We start from the raw sequence: 22,369 nt of genomic DNA on the forward strand, positions 1-22,369 counted from the left end.
GTTCTAAATATCAAAAAATTACTATAAAGAGTGGAAAACAATAACAATCTAAATCAGATCAATATTTAGTGTGCCCACCCTTTGCCTTTAAAACTGCATCAATTCTCTTAGGTACACTGTCATGCAGTTTCATAAGAAAATCGGCTGGTAGTTTGTGCCAGGCATTAATTCTGTTTTTGCATGATTTTTAATCTATTCAATATATGTATACTGTAATTGATTTACTTATTTATTATTATTATTTTTTCTTCTTCTATATTACGTATTGCATGAAACTGCTGCTGCTAAGTTAACAAATTTCACAACACATGCTGGTGGTAATAAACCTGATTCTGACTCTGAGTTACTTTCACTTTGCCTTTTGGAGAAACTTTTCACCCGTGTATGTCTTTAGCATCGCCAGTGGTATCTGAGAAAAAATCTCTTTGTCTGTTCTGGAACTAGGGACACGCTGGCCCTGTATCCTGTTCCACTTTTAGTTTTACATCGGACACATCTATTGTAATCCATATTATATTGCGATCTGCTTCAGTAATATTATGCAATTCTAGGCATGTCATTTCACCTTTGTCAGACTCCATGTTACCTGTTTCTGGTTTACATTCAGTAACTTCATGCATTTGCTTAGTTTTGTGTTTGAGACTTTAGTTCGGTTGTGCTATTTGTCTGCCTTGCACAATCTCTCTATGTGACCTTGTCTGTGACATTTTCTGCAGACTTTTTTTTGAACCAACAGCCATCTACATCAGGTGAGAATTTGCCACATCAAAAACATCTTTGGCTTTTTGTTTCATTCAGGGACACTATGCATTTCACATTCTAACCTCCCTTTCTGTAGTTCTGATGCATCCTTTGCTGCAGTCTGTAACGATATTATAATAGTCAATACCAACTTTAGGGTTAGGTCTGATTCTGCCAGTAGCCTTGTTTGATTGCTTTCACTATGCATGTCACATACAAGCCTGTCCCTTATGCATCAGAAAGTCCATTTCTAAAGTCATAGTGCTGGGAAAGTTGGTGCAGTTCTGCAGTGTATTCAGAAAGGCTTTCATCTTTTGACTGGTTCCTTTTGTAAAATCTAAATCTCTCAGCTATTACCAGTGGGTTAGGGCTGAAGTGATTTTGTAAAGTTGTCACAATTTTGTCGAACGTGTTGCTTGCTAACTTTGCAGGGGTTAATATGGTGCATTAGAGACTGTATATTCTTGTACCCATGAAGTTAAGAAGAGTAGGGGCTTCCTTTCACTCCTCCACATTGTTCGCATTACAATACAGTTCAGCCCTCTCCATATGCCCTTCATCAGTATCACCAAACTTGTCAACTTTCCTGAATGAAACCATCGCCACATTATTTTCACTTTAAGTTCAGCACATTTTTTACTGTTACACACGCTTTTGTTGGTGTCTGTGACGGCCTTCTCTGTACTGTTTAACTTTTGCTGTTTCGTGCCATGGTGCAGCTGATGATGTTTTCTGACATTCAATACGTACGTTTAATGTCAGAGAAGTATTCATCCTGAAATTCTTCTTCTTTGCAAATATCCACAAAAACGGAGAAGTGCCCCAAGGAATGAAAGGCAGTAAAAACATGAGAACCCCAAAGCCCCCCAGCTGCCCCTCCCCGCATAAGCAGCAGCAAAGTGATGAACCCCCCACCAGCAGAAAAAGCATCGGCGGCCCTCACTGAGCACTCAAGCTCACAGCAGAGCCTCAATAAAGACACAGACTTGTAGTACCCCGGTATTCAACATACCACAGGCTCTCTCTCTCACTAATAGAGAAAGAGGTGTCCCTGTTTACAGTGAGAGGGGAGACATAACAAACAACTCGCTGATTTATGGTGTTATAATTCTGTTGTGTCGCTTTTTCCGAGCCCTGTGCCCGGGTCTCTGAGCATGCAGCCTGCAGCCAGCACACTGCTTCCGATCTCCTGTGACGTACCAGGTGGCGGCACCAGCCTTGAATCAACATGGAAGCCTGAAGGCGTGCTCGCCTTCAAGGCCGCGTCCTTGGGATAGCGAAAAGCGGCCGGTCGTCAAGCCTAAGAGCGGGTCGTATTCCTGCAAAGAACTGAAGTCAGAGTGTGACATCAGGTCAGGGTCTTCAAAAGAACCTTGAAAGGAAAAAAAGATATCAAAAATAGAAATAGAATTGTTTCTAATTAAGCTCCGCCCTCATAGTCATCACCAATTTGTTGTGCCTGTACACAACGTATCAATTAAATAAGGCACACGTGTGGGAGATGGCTTTAACTGGTGTAATCAAATTGCAGCGAGAGAGAGAGAGAGAGAAAGAACAACGCATATGCGTAGACAACAGATCAGTATAGTGCTGGGGGGTGGGGGGAGTCATTGCTCTAAAAGAAATAGATCCATACATTACAGAGGCCATATCATATAAAAATCTCAGTTGCCTAAGACCTCTGCATAGTATTGTACATATACAAACACAAAATGCTGGAGGAACTCAACTGGTCAGGCAGTATCTATGGACACGAATAAACAATCGATGTTTCAGGGTGAAGCTCTCCTTCAGGACTGGAAAGGAAGGGGGAAGACGCCTTAAGTACATGCACATGAACTCAATTATTGCAAATTTATTTCTATTGCCTTTCTTCCTGCAGCCTACGCCTCAACCCACTGAAATCAAAGGTCTGACTGGGCTTGAGCCAGCTGCTGTGAAATCTCCTGTGTTCCGTGTTCCCTGTTAAATGAGGAGTTTAATACCACCACATGGTGTCCTGGGAATGTCAAAGAGCTGAGCCAAAAATGGAGTTTCCACCTTTTGTTAGGAATCCAGAACTTCCAGCCCGTTAAATAAGTAAAATCCATTATTCCTAAGCAGAACTGTCAGCTTTTAAGCAGAAAATCTTCCCAGTGGTCTTTATGTGTTGACCTCTGTAGGGTCAGCGAATCTCTTGCAGTTGGAATTCACAGGAAAGTGACTGACTACCACAACCCCCTTAGCAATATAATGCCATCACCGTCACCTTAAAGAAAGTATTCTAATTATTATGAAAATCTTCTCTAAAGATTAGCATTACCAAGGAAGATTCATGCTTATGCTATTAGAACAATCAGATTTGCTTCTCCAGTGCTTGTTATTTGCAATATTTGTCACCTGACTTTATTTCAATTTATTCAGTGACCTTTAAATCCCAGGGGTGGAAAATTTGTTCGCCAATAGCAACATTTTTCTTTCTCCAGTTAATAACAGGCTGAGTGTCCAACTGAAAAGGAGGGCAATTATTTCACTAACATTGTTACAGAATATGCATGGAGAAATGGCAACACACACAAAGTGCTGGAGGAACATTTCAGGCTGAGACCCTTCATTATTTCCCTCCATCGATGCTGCCTGACCTGCTGAGTTCCTCCAGCATTTTCTGTGTGTTGATGTGTATTTCCAGCACCTGCAGAATCTCTTGTGAAGCTCTACTGTCATGTTTCCTTGCAAAGCCATTGAAGTTCCAACATGGGTGATTGAAGTTGCTGTGATCAGTTCATGTTTGTACTACCACTACGAATTTGCTTCTAGTCCTTAGGCTAAGGCAACATGAGCAGATCCAGATGTATTGAACAGCTCTTGTTCCACTGCATTTGCACCACACATTGGTCAACGTGTTGTAAAATTAGGTTTCCTGACAGACCTAAGTTTTCACAGTATTTCAATATTTTTCAGTAACACTCTAATATTTTTACCATTACGTTACAAAGGTTTGAAGATTCAAGATTCAAAGTACATTTATTATCAAAGTATCTATGCTATATCCAACCCTGAGATTCGTCTTCCCACAGACAGACATGGAGCAAAGAAAGAAAACCATGAAACCCATTCAAAGAAAAACATCAAAACCCAAATGTGCAAACAAAAAGAACAAATTGCACAAATAGTAAATAAATGTGCAAAAAACACAGAATATAAAACTCCAATCCGCAAATCATCAAACCAGTCCAGGCATTTTCAGTTCAGTTCAATCCAGTAACACGTCGTTCATTGTTTGCTAGCCATAAAGTCAGTCCGCCCCGATTAAAAATCACATAAAATAATGACAGAGAAAGCAACCATAAACCATAAACGCATCACAACATGAATTACAGAGTCCAATCTACTAAGTACATTGAATAAACCTTTCTCAAGATGTTTTGGGCCAAGTCCTAACTTACTGGGTCCTTCCAGCATTTTGTATGTGTTGCTCTGGATTTCCAGCATCTATAGAATATTTTGTGTTTATTCATTTCCATAGGAGCTCTCTGACATGCTGAGTCCACCAGCATTTTGTGTGCGTTGCCTACTAGATCGCTTTCATATTTTGGCTTCCTTTAAATGACAGTAGAACACATACTGATGGTGAGGACAACTGAAATAGCTGAAAATCATTCAAGATGAGAGCTAAATCAATCAATGGAAGAGATATTTCAGAAATTTGTATCATTTTTATGTATGCACGCATGATATTAAAACTATTATGGAGTTTCTTTCACAGAAACATCATAGATAGTCATAAATAATCATAAATAAATTCAAATAAGTGATCGGCACATTTTAGAAACGAAGCTTCATTTTTGCCCAAGGCCTATCTTTGTTAATTGCTGTTCTCCTCCTCACCTTGTGGCACATCAGGCAGCAACTTGGCATTTTTTTTTTAGCATTTTTGTCTATTTTTTCTGAGGCTGAGTTGCTAGCTCGACAGTCAACCCAGCACGGATGGAGAGCGTGCTAGGAGTTAGCCAGATTTGAACTTGTGACCACTCACCTCGAAGCCCAGTGTGGATGCCATTATGCCACCGGCCGGCTTTTTGTTAATTGAGTCCTTAGGAAAATATCATTTCTTCATCCATTAAATATCAGAGAGTACTTTAAAAAGTGGCACAGTATGAGGTAATCACATTCACTTTCTTACTAATTTTCCACTACCAACAGACTGGTTTATGCAAACAAATTCATTTAGAAAAAGAATAGGCCATCTGATTGTCCAGGCCTCCTTTCCCATTAAATAAGACCCTAAGATATAGGAACAGAAGTAGGCTATTTGGCCCATCAAGTCTGCTCTGCCATTCAATCATGGGCTGATCCAATTCTTCCAGTCATCCCCACTCCCCTGCCTTCTCCCCATACCCTTTGATGCCCTGGCTGATCAAGAACCTATCTATCTCTACCTTAAATGCACCCAATGTCTTGGCCTCCCCAACTGCTCATGGCAGCAAATTCCACAGATTTGCCACCCTCTGACTAAAGTAATTTCTCTGCATCTCAGTTCTAAATGGACGCTCTTCAAACCTGAAGTCATGCCCTCTTGCTCTGGACTCCCCTACCATGGGAAATAACTTTGCTATACCTAATCTGTTCAGGCTTTTAACATTCAAAATGTTTCTATGTGATAACCCCTCATTCTCCTGAACTCCAGGGAATATAACCCAAGAGCTGCCATATGTACCTCTAATGGTAACCCTCTCATTCCTGGAATCATCCTTGCGAATCTTCTCTGAACCCTCTCCAATGTCAGCACATACTTCCTAAGATAAGGAGCCAAAAACTGCACACAGTACTCCAAGTGCGGTCTCATAGGTGCCTTATAGAGCCTCAACATCACATCCCTGCTCTTTTATTTGATACCTCCAGAAATGAATGTCAACATTGCATTCACCTTCTTCATCACCGAATCAACCTAGAGGTTAACCTCTTGGGTATCCTGCACAAGGACTCCCAAGTCCCTTTGCATCTCTGCATTTTGAATTCTCTCTCCATCTAAATAACAGTCTTATTTCTTCTACCAAAGTGCACGACCATACACTTTCCAACATTGTATTTCATTTGCTACTTTTTTGCCCATTCCCCTAAACTATCTAAGTCTCTCTGCAGGCTCTGTTTCCTCAACACTACCCACTCCTCCACCTGTCTTTGTATCATCACCAAATTTAGCCACAGATCTGTTAATTCCATAGTCCAAATCATTGACATACAGCATAAAAAGCAGCAATCCCAACACCGACCCCTGTGGAACTCCACTGGTAACCAGCAGCCAGCCAGAATTGGATCCCACTCTCTGTTTTCTGCCAATCAGTCAATGCTCCACCCATGCTAGTAACTTCCCTGTAATTCCATGGGATCTTATCTTGCTAAGCAGCCTCATGTGTGGCACCTTCTCAAAGATCTTCTGAAAATCCAAGTACACCACATCCACTGCATCTCCTTTGTCTACCCTGCTTGTAATTTCCTCAAAAATTTGTAGTAGGTTAGTGAGGCAGGATTTTCCTTTCAGGAAAGCCTCGCATTAGGCTTTGGCTTACTTGTCATGTGCCTCCAGGTATTCCGTAATCTCATCCCTAACAATAGACTCCAACAACTTCCCAATCACTGATGTCAGGCTAACAGGTCTATAGTTTCTTTTCTGCTGCCTCCTCCCTTTTTTAAATAACAGAGTAACATTTGCAATTTTCCAGTCATCTGGTACAATGCCAGAATCTATCGACTCCAGCTACTTCCTTCAGAACCTAAGGGTGTATTCTATCAGGTCCAGGAGATTTATCCACCCTCAGACCATTAAGCTTCCTGAGCACCTTCTCAGTCCTAATTTTCACTGCACAAACTTCCCTTCCCTGACACTCTTGGATGTCCGGTATACTGCAGATGTCTTCCTGTGCAAAGACTAATGCAAAATACGCATTCAGTTCCTCTGCCATCTCTGCATCTCTCATTACAATATTTCCAGGGTCATTTTGTATTTGTCCTATATCTACCCTCAACTCTCTTTTACCCTTTATCTACTTAAAAAAAAGCTTTTAGTATCTTATTTGATGTTAGTCGCCAGCTTCCTTTCATAATTCATCTTTTCCTTCCTAATGACCTTCTGTAAGCTTTTAAAAGCTTCTCAATCATCTATCTTCCCACTGGCTTTGACTTCCTTGTATGCCCTCTCTTTTGCTTTTACTTTGCCTCTGACTTCAATTGTCAGCCCTGGTAATGTCCTTCTTCCATTTGAAAATTTCTTCTCATTTGCTCTATATCTGTCTTGCACTTCCCTCATTTTTCACAGAAACTCCAGCCATTGCTGTTCTGCTGTCCTTCCAGCAAATGTCCCTTTCCAGTCAACTTCGGCCAGTTCCCCTCTCATGCCATTGTAATTTCCTTTATTCCACTGAAATATTGACATATTTAAATTTAGTTTCTCCTTCTGAAATTTCAAAGTGAACTCGAACATATTGTGATCACTCTTCCCTAAGGGTTTCTTAACCTTAAGCTCTCTGATCACCTCCAAGTCATTGCAAAGCACCCAATCCAGCACAACCAATCCCCTAGTGGGCTCAACAACAAGCTGTTCTAAAAATCGATCCCTTAGACATTCTACAAATTCTCCCTCTTGAGGTCCAGTGCTGGCCTGGTTTTCTCAATCCACGTTCATGTTAAAATTCCCAACGATTATCATGACATTTCCCTTCTGACACACCTTTTCTATCTCCTGCTGTAATTTGTAATCCACATCCTGGCTGCTGTTTGGAGGCCTGTATACAACTGCCTTTAGGGTCCTTTTACCCTGGCCATTTCTTAGCTCAACCCATAGAGATTCTATACCTTCCGATCCTATGCTATCCCTTTCTAATGATTTAATATTATTTCTTATACAGAGGGCCACACCACACTCTCTGCCTACTAACCTGTCTTTCCTACACATCGTATATCCTTGAATGTTCACCTCCCAATGACAGCCATCCTTTAGCCAAGTTTCAGAGATGGCTACAACGTCATACTTGCCAATCTGTAGCTGAATTTCAAGATCATTTTATTTCTTATGCTGCGTGCATTCAAATGTAAGACTTCCCATACAGTATTTGTTGCTTTCTGTTTAACTGCCCCACACCTCTTTTGCCCTGTAACTCATCCCACCAGCTATGATTATGCCTCATCTCCTGGCTGTTCTTCTATCATCTCTGTTGCACACTATATTTGATTTATATCTGATTTGATTTATAAGATCATGACTGTTATGTTTTGTAGCTTCAAAACATTAAACTAATTCAGAGGAAGATAGTGGAGTCTGAAATGTGATTCTAACTTCAGGCTCACTTTTACTTCATGCGCACATATCGTGTGGTAGCATGATGACATATGCAATTCACGTATTTATATGTATGACCTGTAATGAATTATTTAGGTGAACAAGAATGCTTAAGCGAACAATACTGACAGAAGATTCAAAGGTTTCCAAAGTACATTTATTATCAAAGTATGGATGCAGTATACAACCCTGAGATTCATCAGACAGCCACAAAACGAAGAACATAAGAACCAATTCAAGGAAGAAAAGCATCAAAGTTACTCAAATATCATTGAAATATTAAATTCACAGCAACTGTAACCACATCTCTACTGACATCTACCCAGCAGTCGAAGGAAAAGGAAAAAGCTTAAGGTTAAGTCGAGATTAGGGAACAATGTTGTTGCAGATACTTGTCGACAATATCCAAAGCCAATCAAAAGAGATTCTGCGTAACAAGATAGAAGAAAAATAGTATTGAAATCATCATCTTCTAAATGTGAATTTGCAAGTGGATTGGGAAAATTAGGTTGGTGTCAGATTGCAAGAGAGGGAACTTGTTAAAAGCCTATGAGATGGCTTTTTAAAGCAGCTTGTGCTTGAGCCTACTCAGGGAAAGTTTATCTTAGCTTGGGTGTTGAGTAATAACCAAGATCTTAGTAGTGAGCTTAATGTAAAGGAACCCTTAGGAGTCAACAATTATAATGTGATTGAATTCATACTGTAGATTGAGATGGAGAAGCATAAGTCACATGTATCTATATCACAATGGAATAAAGGGAATTACAGAGGTATGAGAGAGGAGCTTGCCCAGGTGGATTGGAGGAGGATACAGGTGGGGATGATGGCAGAGCAGATGTGGTTGTAGTTTCTGGGAATAGTTCACAAGGAGCAGGATAGATACGTTCCACAGAAGAAACAATTCTCACATGGCAGAGGTGGGCAACCATGGCTGAGGTAGCCAACCATGGCTGACAAGGGAAGTTAAGGACTGCATAAAAGCCAAGTAAAGGGTATATAAGGTAGCAAAAGTAAGTGTGAAAATGGATGATTGGGAAGCTTTTAATATCCAAAAAAAGGCAATTAAAAAAGCTATAAGAAGGGAAAAGATGAAATATGAGGGCAAACTAGCTGATAATATAAAGCAGGATACAAAAAGTTTTTCCAGTTATATTAAGAGTAAAAGGACCACTGGAAAATGACACTGGTGAGGTAGTAATGGGGCACAAAGAAGTGGCAGATGAACTTATTGAGTACTTTGCATCAATCTTCACTGTGTAAGACAGCAGCAGTTTGCCTGAGGTCCATGAGTGTCAGGGAGCAGGAGTGAGTGCCATTGCAGGAAAAAGTACAGGGCAAACACAACAGTCTAAAGGTGGATAAGTCACCTGGGCCAGATGAACTACATCCCAGAGTCCTGAGAGAGGTTGCTGAAGAGATAATAGATGCATTGTTCATGATTTTTCAAGAATCATTTGATTCTGGTAAGGTCTCAGAACACTGGAAGATTGCAAATGTCACTTGACTCTTTAAGAAGGGAGGAAGGCAAAAGAAAGGAAATTATAGGCCAGTTAGCCTAAACTCAGTGGTTGGGAAAGTTTTGGAGTCTATTATTAAGGATGAAGTTTCGAGGTACTGGAGATTAATGATGAAATAAATCAAAGTCAGCATGGTTTCTGTGAAGGGAAATTTTGCCTGACAAATCTGTTAAGAGTTCTTTGAGGAAGTAACAAGCAGGGTGAACAAAAGAGAGGCAGTGGATGTCATTTACTTGGATTTTGAAAAGGTATTTGATAAGGTGCCACACATGAGGCTGCTTAACAAGATAAAATCCTTTGGCATTACAGGAGAGATACTGGCATGGATAGGGAAATGGCTGACAAGTAAGAGGTAGTGAGTGGAATAAAGAGGCCTTTTCTGGTTGGCTGCCAATGACTTGTGGTGTTCCTCACGGGTCAGTATTGGGACCACTATTTTTCACATTGTTTGTTGATGATTTGGATAATGGAACTGATGGATTTTTGGCAAAGTTTGCTGATGATACAAAGATAGGTGGAGGGGTAGGTAGTGCTGAGGAAACAAAGCGATTGCAGCAGGACTTAGATAAATTGGAAGAATGGGCAAAAAAGTGGCAGATGGAATACAGTGTTGGGAAATGTATGATAATGCACTTTGGTAAAAGGAACAATAGTGCGGACTGTTATCTAAATGGGGAGAAGGTTCAAACATCAGAGGTGCAGAGGGACTTAGGAGTCCTCGTGCAAGACTCCCAGAAGGTTAATTCACAAGTTGAGTCTGTGTAAAGAGGGAAAATGCAATGTTGCTGTTTATTTCAGGGGGAATAGAGAATAAAAGCAAGGAGATATTGTTGAGCATTTATAAGTCACTAGTTAGCCCGCACATGGAGTATTGTCAACAGTTTTAGGCCCCATATCTCAGTAAGGGTGTGTTGACATTGGAGAGAGTCCAGAGGAGGTTCACGCGGATGATTCCAAGAATGAAGGGATTAATATTTGAGGAGCATTTGGCACTTTTGGTCCTGTACTCATTGGAATCCAGAAAAATGTGAGGGGGATCTCATTGAAACCTACCTAATGTTGAAAGAACTAGATATGATGGATATGGAGAGGATGGTTCCTATGGTGGGGATATCCAGAACTAGAGGGCACAGCCTCAAAGTTGAGGGGCGACCTTTTATAACAGAAGTAAGGGGGATTTATTTTTTTTAGCCAGAGAGTAGCAAATCTAAGGAATGCTGTGCCACAGACTGCAGTGGAGGCCAAGTCTGGGAGTACATTTAAGGTGGAAGGTGATAGTTTCCTGATCTGTTAGGGCATCAAAGGATATGGTGAGAAGGCATGGGGTTGAGGGGGATCCAGAAACAGCCATGATGGCATGATAGAGCAAACTTAATGGGCTGAATGGTCTAATTCTGCTCCGATGTTTTATGGTTTGATGGTCAATATTCCCTGTATTTACCAGGCCCTTTAGCAAACTACAAAGACATCTGGAGTGATCTAGTGATCCAGCCAAAATAGATGCCCACCCTCCCATAAGGCTGGTAGGATGATTTTAATTAGTGCCAACTGAACAATATGATTTTGCATAGAAGTTATAACTCATATCATTAGATCTATAGCTGTTTATAGAAGGCAACAAATTCCAAATGTGAGAAATTCTACAGACGCTGGAAGTCCAAAGCAACACACAGAAATGCTGGAGGAAGTCAGCAGTATCTGACGACTGAAGTACAGTAAATCGGTTTCAGGCTGAGACCCTTCATCAGGACTAGAAAGGAAGGGGAAGGAGTCAGAGTAAGAAGGTGGGGGAGTGGGGGGAAGGATGTACAAGTTGGCAGGTGATAGGTGAATCCAGGAGAGTGAGAGGGGTGAAGTAAAGAGCTGGGAAGTTGATTGGTGAAAGAGACAAAGGGCTGGAGAAGGGGAATCTGATAGGAGAGGATAGCAGACCATGGAAGAAAGGGAAGGGAGATGATGGACAGGTAAGAATAGAAGGTGTGACAGAGAAACAAGAATAGGAAATGGGAGGAGGGTAGCAATTATTGGAAGTTTTAGAAACCGATGTTCATGCCATCAGGTTGGAGGCTACCCAGACCGAACGTAAGACGTTGTTCCTCCAACCTGAGTGTGGCTTCATCGTATCAGTAGAGGAGGCTGTGGTCTGATGTGTTGGAATGGGAAGCAGAATTGAAATGGCTGGCCACTGGGAAATCCTGCTTTTTCTGTGAACGAACATGCCTGACAAAGTGGCCTCCCTATCCATGGCAGCCAATTTGTCCTGGCAGCCTGTATCTGCTCAGAGGGGTTCACGTTATAATCACAGCACAATTTAACTCTCCTTGGATCTACAAAGGAGTGACTGCAAAAAAGTTGATATTAGTCTGCAGAAGCACGGCTTTATTTGAATGTCCATCAAGGTGGCATAAATTAACACAGAGTTCTCAATAAAAAATTATTTAAAAGTCCAGAGCAAATCGTATTCAAGGTGTTTTGTCATAATGAATTGTAACAGTTTTCATTTTGGCAACTTGCAAAATGGTTACATTTCTTCCAAGAATAAATTATGTTTGTAGCTCAGCATGATAAAGAAGGAACTCAGTAATTCAGGATACATTAGCCAAGTGCATCAGAGTCGTGTCATAATTCATGCAGTACAGGAACAAGTTAGCTGATAATTAAGAATACACTTACACATATCCAATTTAATTCCACACCCATACACATCGAATCCCACCCCTGCTCCCAGTCCTACTGTTCAGCTACATACTAAGGGCAAAAGGCAGTGCCCAATTATTCCACCAACTTGCAAATCTCAGGGATGTAGGACAAGCAGAGGTCATGGGAAAAAATATGTGAGTGTCACGTCCTCAGCACCAAAGCCAGGGTTGAACACAGGACACCTCACTCAAGCTGTGAGGCAGAAACTCTTCTGCTTGCACTACTGAACTGCCCAAGCAGTGTCTGAGTAAATTCAGATCACACACCAGCCACTTAATAAGCCACTTGAAGATGACACTAAACCCATTTTTCTTGGGTTTCCTCGAATCCTAGATCAAAGAATATCTAAAGAAATTCAAAGTCATATGTGTTTGTTGAATAAACAAAAGATTAAGAATGGCACCTATGTCTGAAACCAGCGACTAAAGTAAATCAATCTCTCCATTGTCTAGAGATCCAAATATGTTCATGTATTGCTTCACCAATATGAATCAGTGAATCAGAATCATTTTGAAAACAAAAGAAAATCTGCAGATGCTGGAAATTCAAGCAACACCACAAAATGCTGGAGGAACTCAGCAGGCCAGGCAGCATATATGGAAAAGAGTGCTGTTGATGTTTTGGGCCAGTCCTGCTGAAGGGTCTCAGCCCAAAACATCTACTGTACTTTTTTGCATAGATGCTGCCTGGCCTGCTGAGTTCCTCCAGTAACTTGTGTGCATTGCCAGAATCAGTTGAATATCACTAGTGTTTGTCATGAAATTTGTTAACTTAGTGGCAACTAATAATAGAGAGAAAAGGTCTGTGAACTACAATAAGTATCATAAATCTTCTTTGTTTCATGACTGTGGAAGACGAATCTCATAGTTGTATACTGCATACATACTTTGATAATAAATAAACATAAGAAATAGGAGCCGGAGTAGGCCATGTGGCCTGTCGACCCTGCCCCGCCATTCAATAAGATCATGGCAGATCTGGCCATGGACTCATCTCCACCTACCTGCCTTTTCCCCATAACCCGTAATTCTGCTACTATGCAAAAATCTGTCCAACCTTGTCTTAAATATATTTACTGAGGTAGCCTCCACTACTTCATTGGCAGAGAATTCCACAGATTCACAACTCTCTGGAAAAAGCACTTCCTCCTCATCTCCGTTCTAAATATACTTCCCTGAATAATGAGCCTACGTTCCCTAGTTCTAGTCTCACCCACCAGTCAAAATAACTTTCCTGTCTCTATCTTATATATACCTTTTATAATTTTATATGTATCTATAAGATCTCCTCTCATTCTTCTGAATTCCAGCGAGTACAGTCCGAGATGACTCAACCTCTCCTCATTGTCTAACCCTCTCCTCTCTGAAATCTACCTGGTGAGCCTCCCCTGCACTAGCTCCAAAGCCAGTATATCCAAGTACGGAGACCAGAAATGCACACAGTACTCCAGGTGTGGCCTCACCAGTACCCTAGACAGTTACATCAAAACCTCCCTGCTCTTGAATTCAATTCCTCAAGCAATGAAAGCCAACTTTCCATTTGCCTTCTTGATAGCCTGCTGCACCTGCAAACCAACCTTTTGTGATTCATGCACAAGCACTCCCAAGTCCTTCTGCAAAGCAGCATGCTGCAATTGTTTATCATTTAAATGATAATCTGCTCTTTCATTTTCCTTACAATGTGGATAAACTCTCATTTACCAACATTGTACTCCATTTGTCAGACCCCTTGCCCACTCACTTAACCCATCTATATCTTTCTGCAGACTCTCCGTACCTTATGCACAATTTGCTTTTCCGCTCACTTTAGTGTCATCAGCAAACTTAGATACACTACACTTGGTCCCCTCTTCCAGATTCTTAATGTATATCATGAACATTTGCGGGCCCAGCACCAAACCCTGCGACACACTGCTCACCACTGATTATCAACCAGAGTAATACCAATGTATCCCAACTCTCTGCTTTCTATTAGCTAACCAATCCTCTATCCATGCTAACATCACCCCCACTCTATGCACCCTTATCTTATGGATACAACTTTTATGTTGCACCTTATCGAACACCTTCTGGAAATCCAAGTAAGTAACGTCCATCTGTTCCCCTCTATTCACTACACTCATTATATCCTCAAGGAACTCCAGTAAGTTTGTCAAACAGGACCTGCCTTTGCTGAATCCATGCTGCATCTGCCTGATGGATCCATTTCTTTCCAGATGCCTCGTTATTTCTTCTTTAACGATAACTTCCAGCATTTTCTCAACTACAGGTGTTAAACTAACTGACCTATCATTTCCTGCCTTTTGTCTACATCTTTTTTTGAACAGTGCTGTGAAATTCACTATCTTCCAGTCCGCCAGGATCTACCCAAAGTCCAGGGAATTTTGATAAGTCATCACCAAACCCTCTACTGCAACCTCTGCCATTTCTTTCAGTACCATCAGAACCAGAGGACTTGTCCATCTTTAGGCCTCCAAGTTTGCTCAGCACTACCTCGTTAGGGGATTGTTATGTTAGGATAGCATTTGGATAGCGCCACGGTTTTATTATTAATTACATATTTTGAGCTGAACTTTGTCAAAGACTTTCTAAAAAGAGTGTTGCTAATCTGTGATACTGATTAGGGTTGTGCAAATTTGTTCAGGATCCAAATGGTTAAAGGGAAGTAACTGTTCTTGAACCTGGTGTTATCGGTGTTGTTGCGCACCACCAAACCAGCTGATCTATCTTGTTCCTGTATGCTGAAATATCACCATCTGTGATTCATCCAACAAATGTAGTGTCATCAGAAAATTTGTATAATGGCATTGAAGCTATATTTAGCTATACAATCATTTGTGTATAGGGAGAAGAGCAGAGGACTAAGCAAGCAGCTTTAAGGTCATCAAAGCTCATTTGACTGTGGAAATTGAGGATCCAGTTGCAAACAGAGATGCAGAGGTTGAACATGCCCATAAAATCTCCAGCTGATAACTTTGCACAGATTTTCAGTGCTCTGCCAATACTGAACAAGACACCTTTTCTGGATTTGTTCTCTTGACAGATGCCCAGACCTCACCCTCAGAGGCTAAGATTACTGTTTCGTCCAGAGATGTGGGGGCTCACAAAAGTCATTGTTCTCCCTTTAAAAGTCTTTGCACTCATCCAGGAATAATGGGACATTGCCTCCCATGTTCCCCGATCTAAACCATGTAGGAAATTATTTTGTGCAAATCCTGCTACAGCGTGCGACCATCTGTCCATGATTCCAATTTAGTCTGACGTTGTCTCTTTAGCACTTACAATTGTCTTCCAGATGTCAAGGCTGGTTCTCTTCTATCTCTCTGCGTCACAGCCCCTAACACGACAGGTTTAGCCCTCAGCAGATTACAACTCTCCTGATTCATCTAGAGTTTCTAACTGGGGAAGACTGAGTACATTTTTGTGGGTGCTCACTCCTCTATGCACATCCTTAGGAAGTCAGTCATAACAGTGAGGTATGCTGATGAACCTGAGAGCTATCCCAAGTTCATTCCTCCACTCCTCTGTCCAGCTCTTTACTGCTGTCAGGCTCCTGTACCTCCTCCCTGATGGTAGTAATGAGAACAAAGCACAACTTCGGTGATGTGGTCCTTAATGATGGATGCCACCTTTCTGAGGCATCGCTCCTTGAAGATGTCCTGGAAGGCTAGTGCCCATGATGGAGCTGACCAAGTTTACAACTCTCTGTAGCTTATTTTAGCCTTGCACCCCACCCCACCTCTCCAGAAGCCAAATGGTAGTGCAGTCAGTTCAAATGCTTTCCATGGTATATCTGTAGAAATCTGTGAGTGCAAATTTATTCAGTACACAAGTGTAAAGGAGAACAAAATGATTGTTACTCTGGACCTGATACAGTTTAAAAATAAACAAAATAAGCATAAAGACCACAATAAATATAAAAGCCATATATAAAGCACAATATACAAGTAATAGCTTGAGTTCATATGCAGATAATTAGTGTGTTTGTGTGTACATAGGTGCAGGATTATCTGTAAAGAGGTGACTCTTATGAACAGATACTCATTAGTTGTTGAGAGGCTGTTTTGGATGCAGTGGTGACTGTGGAGGTGTGATGTTATCTGTGTAGACAGAAACACTGAAAATGTTTCAGATGCTGCCTGAACTACCAACAGTTTCCAACCTTTAAGTTTATAACTGAATGTGTGATTGAAGTTTGCAGTGAGCTATTAACCTCAGGAAGTGCATTTTTGTACCCACTTCACACAAAGGAAGAACAATGGAGGAATGGCAAAGAAATTAGACTGAACCTCAGAATCCTCCATTTTAAACACCACCATTAAACCCTAGCCCTGGATTTCTTAAACAAACCAGTTAGAAACATTAAACTGCTAATAAGAAGATAAATATCAAGATTGTATATAGTTCTCATACTTTGATGATAAATGCAATTTGAATTTTAAACTTTGAACTATAAAAGTGATAGTGCACAAGGGACATCATAACAACATCCCTGCTGTTTGGTCGTGTGAACCTTACAATATTGTGGAATGTCTTGATTGGTAAATTGGGATGTCTCTGTAGATTAGTTATCCTTCAGCTCTAAATGTCAACAGTAAGAAGTACATCTCAAGCCTCCCACAAGAGGAGAATATAATTGATGACATTCTGAGATGATGGATGCTCCTAGTCCCTCTGAAACTTTAATAATGAATACAATGAGCTTTTGTTCCAGAAAATCATGGTGATCTGCAACCATTAACACACTGTTGTGCATGTGAATGTTAATTTCAATGCCACACCCACATTTGCTTCATAAACACAAGAGATCATACAGATCGCAAACACCAGGAAGTCTGTGGTTGCTGGAAATCCAAAGCAACACACACAAGACTCCGGGTGAACGCAGTAGGCCAGGCAACGTCTACGGAAAAGAGTGAACAGTCAACGTTTCGGACCAAGACCCTTCTTCAGGACTGAGAAGGAAGGGGAGGATACCAGAATGAAAAGGTAGAGGGAGGGGAAAGAGGCTAGATGAAAAGTAATAGGTGAAACTACGTGGTTAGGAAAGGACAAGAGTTGGAGAAGAAAGAGTCTGATAGGAGAGGTGGGTGGACAAAAGGAAAAATGGAAGGAAGAGAAGACTCGGGGAAGTAATAAGCAGGTGAGAAGAAGTGAAAGGTCATAGTGGGGAATAGAGGAAATGGAGGGGTGGAATGAAATCTGTTCACCAGATTTCTGCAGATGTTAGAAATCTTGAGCAACTCACACAAAGTTCTGGAGGAAGTCAGCAGGAGATGAATAAACAGTCAACATTTTAGACCAAGATCCTTCTTCAGGACTGGAAAGGAAGGGGAAGATTCCAGAATAAGAAAGTGGAGGGAGGGCAAGGGGAACAAGCTAGGTGATGGGTGAAGCCAGGTGGGTGGGGGAGGGGTGAAATAAGAAGCTCTGGAGGTGATAGGTGGAAAAAGTAAAGGGCTGCAGGTGAAGAAATCTGATAGGAGAGGAGAGTGCACCACGGGAGAAGGGGAAGGAGGTGGGGAACCAGGGAGAAGTGGTAGGCAGGTCAGGAGAAGAGGTAACGGGCTAGAGTGGGGATTTGAAGGGGGAAAAATTAACTGAAATTGGAGAAACCAATGTTCATGCTATCAGGCTGGAGGATATGTAAACAAAATATGAGGTGTTGCTCCTTTAGCCTGAGTGTGACCTCACCATGGCAGAAGAGGAAGCCATGGACCAACATGTCAAAATGGGAGTGGGGATTGGATTAAAATGCTTTCTTCATCTGTAGAAGACAATTTTACCAACATTATATATAAAAGTAAAAGGTTCACAAAAATCAACTTGAATTTTGAAATGAATTATCCTTGGTCAAGATCTAAGGAAGGTACAATGCAAAGTAAACAGGATTGAACTGAACAGGCTACCTCAGCTTCCTGGGACACATTGGGGGGCCAGTACAATATAGCCTTGCTGAAAATTCAGTTATTTCTGTTATCTGCTACAGAACCGTGCAACAATCTTCGGTATCCTAGCTATAAACATGTGCTTCAAACTTCTGCACATTTCTGTATAAACTAAACAAATAAATGGACCCTTGTGGGTAAGTGATATAATATGGCAGAATTCACCCTGCAGCTTGAGAGCGAGAGGATAAAGTCAGGTGCATCAATATTACAGTGGAGTAAGGGGAATTACAGAAGTATGAGAAAGTTGATTGGAAGGGTACACCAGCTGGGATGACAGCAGTACAGCAATGGCTGAAGTTTCTGGGGGAAAATCGGAAGGTGCAGATTAGATTAGATACATCCAAATGATGAAGTATTCTAGAGGGAGGGTGAAACAACCACAGCTGACAATGGAAGTCAAAGACAACATAAAAGCAAAAGAGAGGGCATGTAATATAGCAAAGGTTAATGGGAATGTAGAGGATCGAGAAGCTTTTAAAACCAGCAGAAGGCAACTAAATAAAACATAACGAGAGAAAAGATGAAATATTGAGTTAAACTAGCTAATAATATCAACGAGGATACCAAAAGTTTTTTCTCAGATAAAAAAAGAGCAAAATAGAGGGAAGAGTGGATACTGGACTGCAGAAAGTGACTCTAAAGAGGTAGTAATGGGAAACAGAGAAATGGTGTGCAGATTGTGGAAGCATTACTAATGATCATTCAAAAATCATTGGACTCTGGCATGAATCCAGAGGACTAGAAAATTGTAGATGTCATAGACAAGGAAATCATAGATGAGTTAGCCTGACCTCAGTGGTTAGGGAGATGTTGGAGTCAATTGTTAAGGATGAGGTTATGGAGTACTTGGTGACACAGGACAAGACAGGACAAAGTCATTGTGGTTTCTTTAAGGGAAAATCCTGCCTGACAAACGTGTTGGAACTCTTTGAGGAAATAACAGGCAGGATAGACAAAGGAGAGTAAGTTGATATTGTTTACTTGGATTTTCAAAGGTCTTTGATAAGCTGCCACACATGAGGCTGCTTGAGAAGAGCCCATGATATTACAAGAAGGATACTAGCATGGATTGGCAGACTGGCCAGAGGCAAAGAACTGGAATAAAGATGTCCTTTCTGTTCAACAAATATTCTGATCTAACAAATGCAGTGTTAGCATTCATTTCAAGTGGACTGTAATATAAGAGTAAGGATTTGATACTGAGGATTTATAGGGCATTAGTCAGAGCAGACTTTGAGTATTGTGACCCGTTTTGACCTCTTATCTGAGAAAAGATGTGCTGGCATTGGAGAAGGTCCAGAAGAGATTCACGAGAATGATTTTGGGAATGTATGTGTTAACATATGAGGAGCATTTGATTATCCTGGGCCTGTATTCCCTGGAGTTTAGAGGAATGATGGGAGATCTAATTGAAACCTACTGAATATTGAAAGGCCTAGATGGAGTGGATGTGGAGAGGACACTTCTTGTAGTGGAGGTGTCTAGAAACAGATTGCACAGCTGTAGACTAGATGGACAGCTGTTTTGAACAGAGATGAAGAGGAATTTCTTTATCCAGAGGGTTTTGAATCCGTGGAATTCATTTCCACAGGTAACTGTTGAGGCAAAGTCATTGGGTATACTTAAAGCGAGGTTGATAGGGTATCTAAGTTTATGGGGAGAGGGCAAGAGAATGGGTTGAGAGGAATAGTAAATCAGCCAAGATGGAATGGTGGAGTGGAGTCAGTGAGCCACGTGCCCTAATTCTGCTCCTCTCTCTCATGGTCTGATGACTTTAACAAGGTTCTTTCAAAAAAAGATCGAGTGCTTTTAGGTATTATTTCATTTAACTCTTAAATCAATGCAGTGAAGTGTAAACAGAACTCATCTCTTCACTCGAGCACATTAAGGAAAAAGGGCAAACACCCCCCCCCCCCACTCCAGGCGGCTGTGGAACAGTATCTGGTATTCTTAATGAGCTCCAGAGCAGTGAGTGAGCTACTCCGTTTTTAAGCTGCACACTTTAACAGCTCACCTTTTAATATCTTAAATTTAAAAAAAAAATGCCTTTCAATTTTATTGAATTTGAAATGCTCTGTTCATGGGCTAAACCCTGCAGATTCACTCATGGAGCCACAAAGTGGAATCTTAAACGTCACACTGCATCCACAGTGATTCACAGCTGGCAGCTTGTCACCAGTCTGACAGGCACACTGATTGCTGCCAAGCTGCTATTGCTTTAAATATTATGCTGCAATGCGACGTAGTTGAAAGGATAATTATCACAATGACACCATTCACTGCATCTAATCACTGAGTATAAACAACATTGCTGATAAAACAGCTTTGACATGCGAGCTCTCTGTGACAGCCATGTTTATTTTCTGACACTCATCCATGAACAGGTGTTGGTAATAATAGGTTTACAACACAAGGTTTCCACTGGGTCCTAAGCTCGCAGGTTAAAAAGACGGTGATGAAGGAGCTAAAGATATTGGATATAAAATATTTATCATGGACAAAAATGATGGCCTTGTTAATGATGCCCAAAGCCAGAAGCATGAATGAGGCAAAACTATGCAAATACTATGTTAACAGATTATGGGAGGGTATATTGTAAGCCTTAGGTGGTGGGATGGAATAAGTCTCTATCAAAGGTGTAGGCGCTCCTTCCCTCCACTAACCTGCTGGTCACCCTTGGGCAAGGTGTAGCACCTGCTAAGACCCTGATCAGGGTCACGTGAAGCTATGGGAGCAGTTGGTGGATAGACATATGAGCAGCTGGTGAATATCACCATACCTGGTTATGCAACCACTGACGCCAGGCAGACAGTCTCTGAAGAGTAGTGATAATGGCTGGGGTCACCTGTCTTGTAAAGACCGTGCCCAGGAGAAGGCAATGGTAAATCACTTCTGTCAAAGAATTTGCCAAGGACAACCATGGTCAAAGACCATAATCACTCACATCACACGACATGGCACATACTGAATGAACGATATTGCGGGTCAGAAGCAGCTGATTATGTGTACTGATGAAGTGGAAGTCATATTATGAAGCAGAATTAGCTGGCAATCAAGTATGACTCACTGATCTGGCAGAAATATTATTATAAGGATGAAAAAATCTACATATGGTTAAAGTTTGTTTCCACTCAGAACCTATTACAGATGGACAGTCAGAGCTCTTCTATTAAGCCATACAATCTAAAAGCATTTTGCTTCAGAAAAATGTAATTTTTATTGAAATACACGGCTAACCTACAATAATATTAAGAAGTATTTAATTAAGTCTGTATTCTCGGAATGCCACAGTCTGCAGCTTAGTTCATTGAGTTCAAGCACTTGTAGCGATTGGGTTGAAGAAATAATGGAAAGGTGATTGCTGAGATTAGTTATGAGTTTTGTACTTCAGTGGCATATTAAAAGAGCCCGAGGAACTAAATGGAAAACAGGAATAACTGAGGACCAGCATCCACATTACAAGAATGGGTTTACCTTTGCAAATCTATTTTATTACAATAAGTTAGGGGGTGGTTTCTGCAAGATATGCAAACTTCCAACACTATTAAAAAGACTGTAAGATATAAGAGCTGAAGTAGGCTATTTGGCCCATCGGGTCTTCTCCCCCATTTCATCAAGGCTGATCCATTTCCCTTTCAGCCCCAAATGATCCAAATAAAATTAAAATTCTGCTTCCTTCCTAATAATTCACAATCAGAGTTTAGATTTTTTTTTAAACTTAGCTAATTAAATGTGACTCCTAGTTCAGGTTTATTGTTATCTGACTAACCATATATACAACCAAATATATCAACGTTCCACTGGACCACAGTGCACCCACAATAGATATATCACACACAGCACATAAAGCAAGATATTACCACAAATAAGTTAATAAAATATAATTCAAAGTGTATGAATTCACAACACAGATAAACAGTAAACAGCTCAATGTCCAAGTGACGAGACTTCGGTGGTGGCAGTGTGTTCATTAGTCTTACAGCCTGGACCAGCCTGATGCTTCTGTACCTCCTTCCTGATGGTAGTGGATCAAAGAGATTGTGGGCTGGGTGGTAGGGATCCTTAATAATGCTTTAGGCCTTCATGTACAACACTCCCAGTAAATGTGACAAATGGGGTCAAGGATTTGTCAAGGAGGTAACACAG

The 22,369-nt window shown here is 41.0% G+C and overlaps 1 protein-coding gene across 1 annotated transcript in view; it reads left to right on the forward strand.

Moving 5' to 3' along the window:
• Nucleotides 1-22,369, forward strand: part of LOC132392450 (inactive dipeptidyl peptidase 10-like) — a 905,047-nt gene that overhangs the window by 730,614 nt on the left and 152,064 nt on the right. The gene's annotated exons all lie outside the window — the stretch shown is intronic.

This window comes from Hypanus sabinus, chromosome 4 (genome assembly GCF_030144855.1).
Source record: "Hypanus sabinus isolate sHypSab1 chromosome 4, sHypSab1.hap1, whole genome shotgun sequence".
NCBI lineage: Eukaryota > Metazoa > Chordata > Chondrichthyes > Myliobatiformes > Dasyatidae > Hypanus > Hypanus sabinus.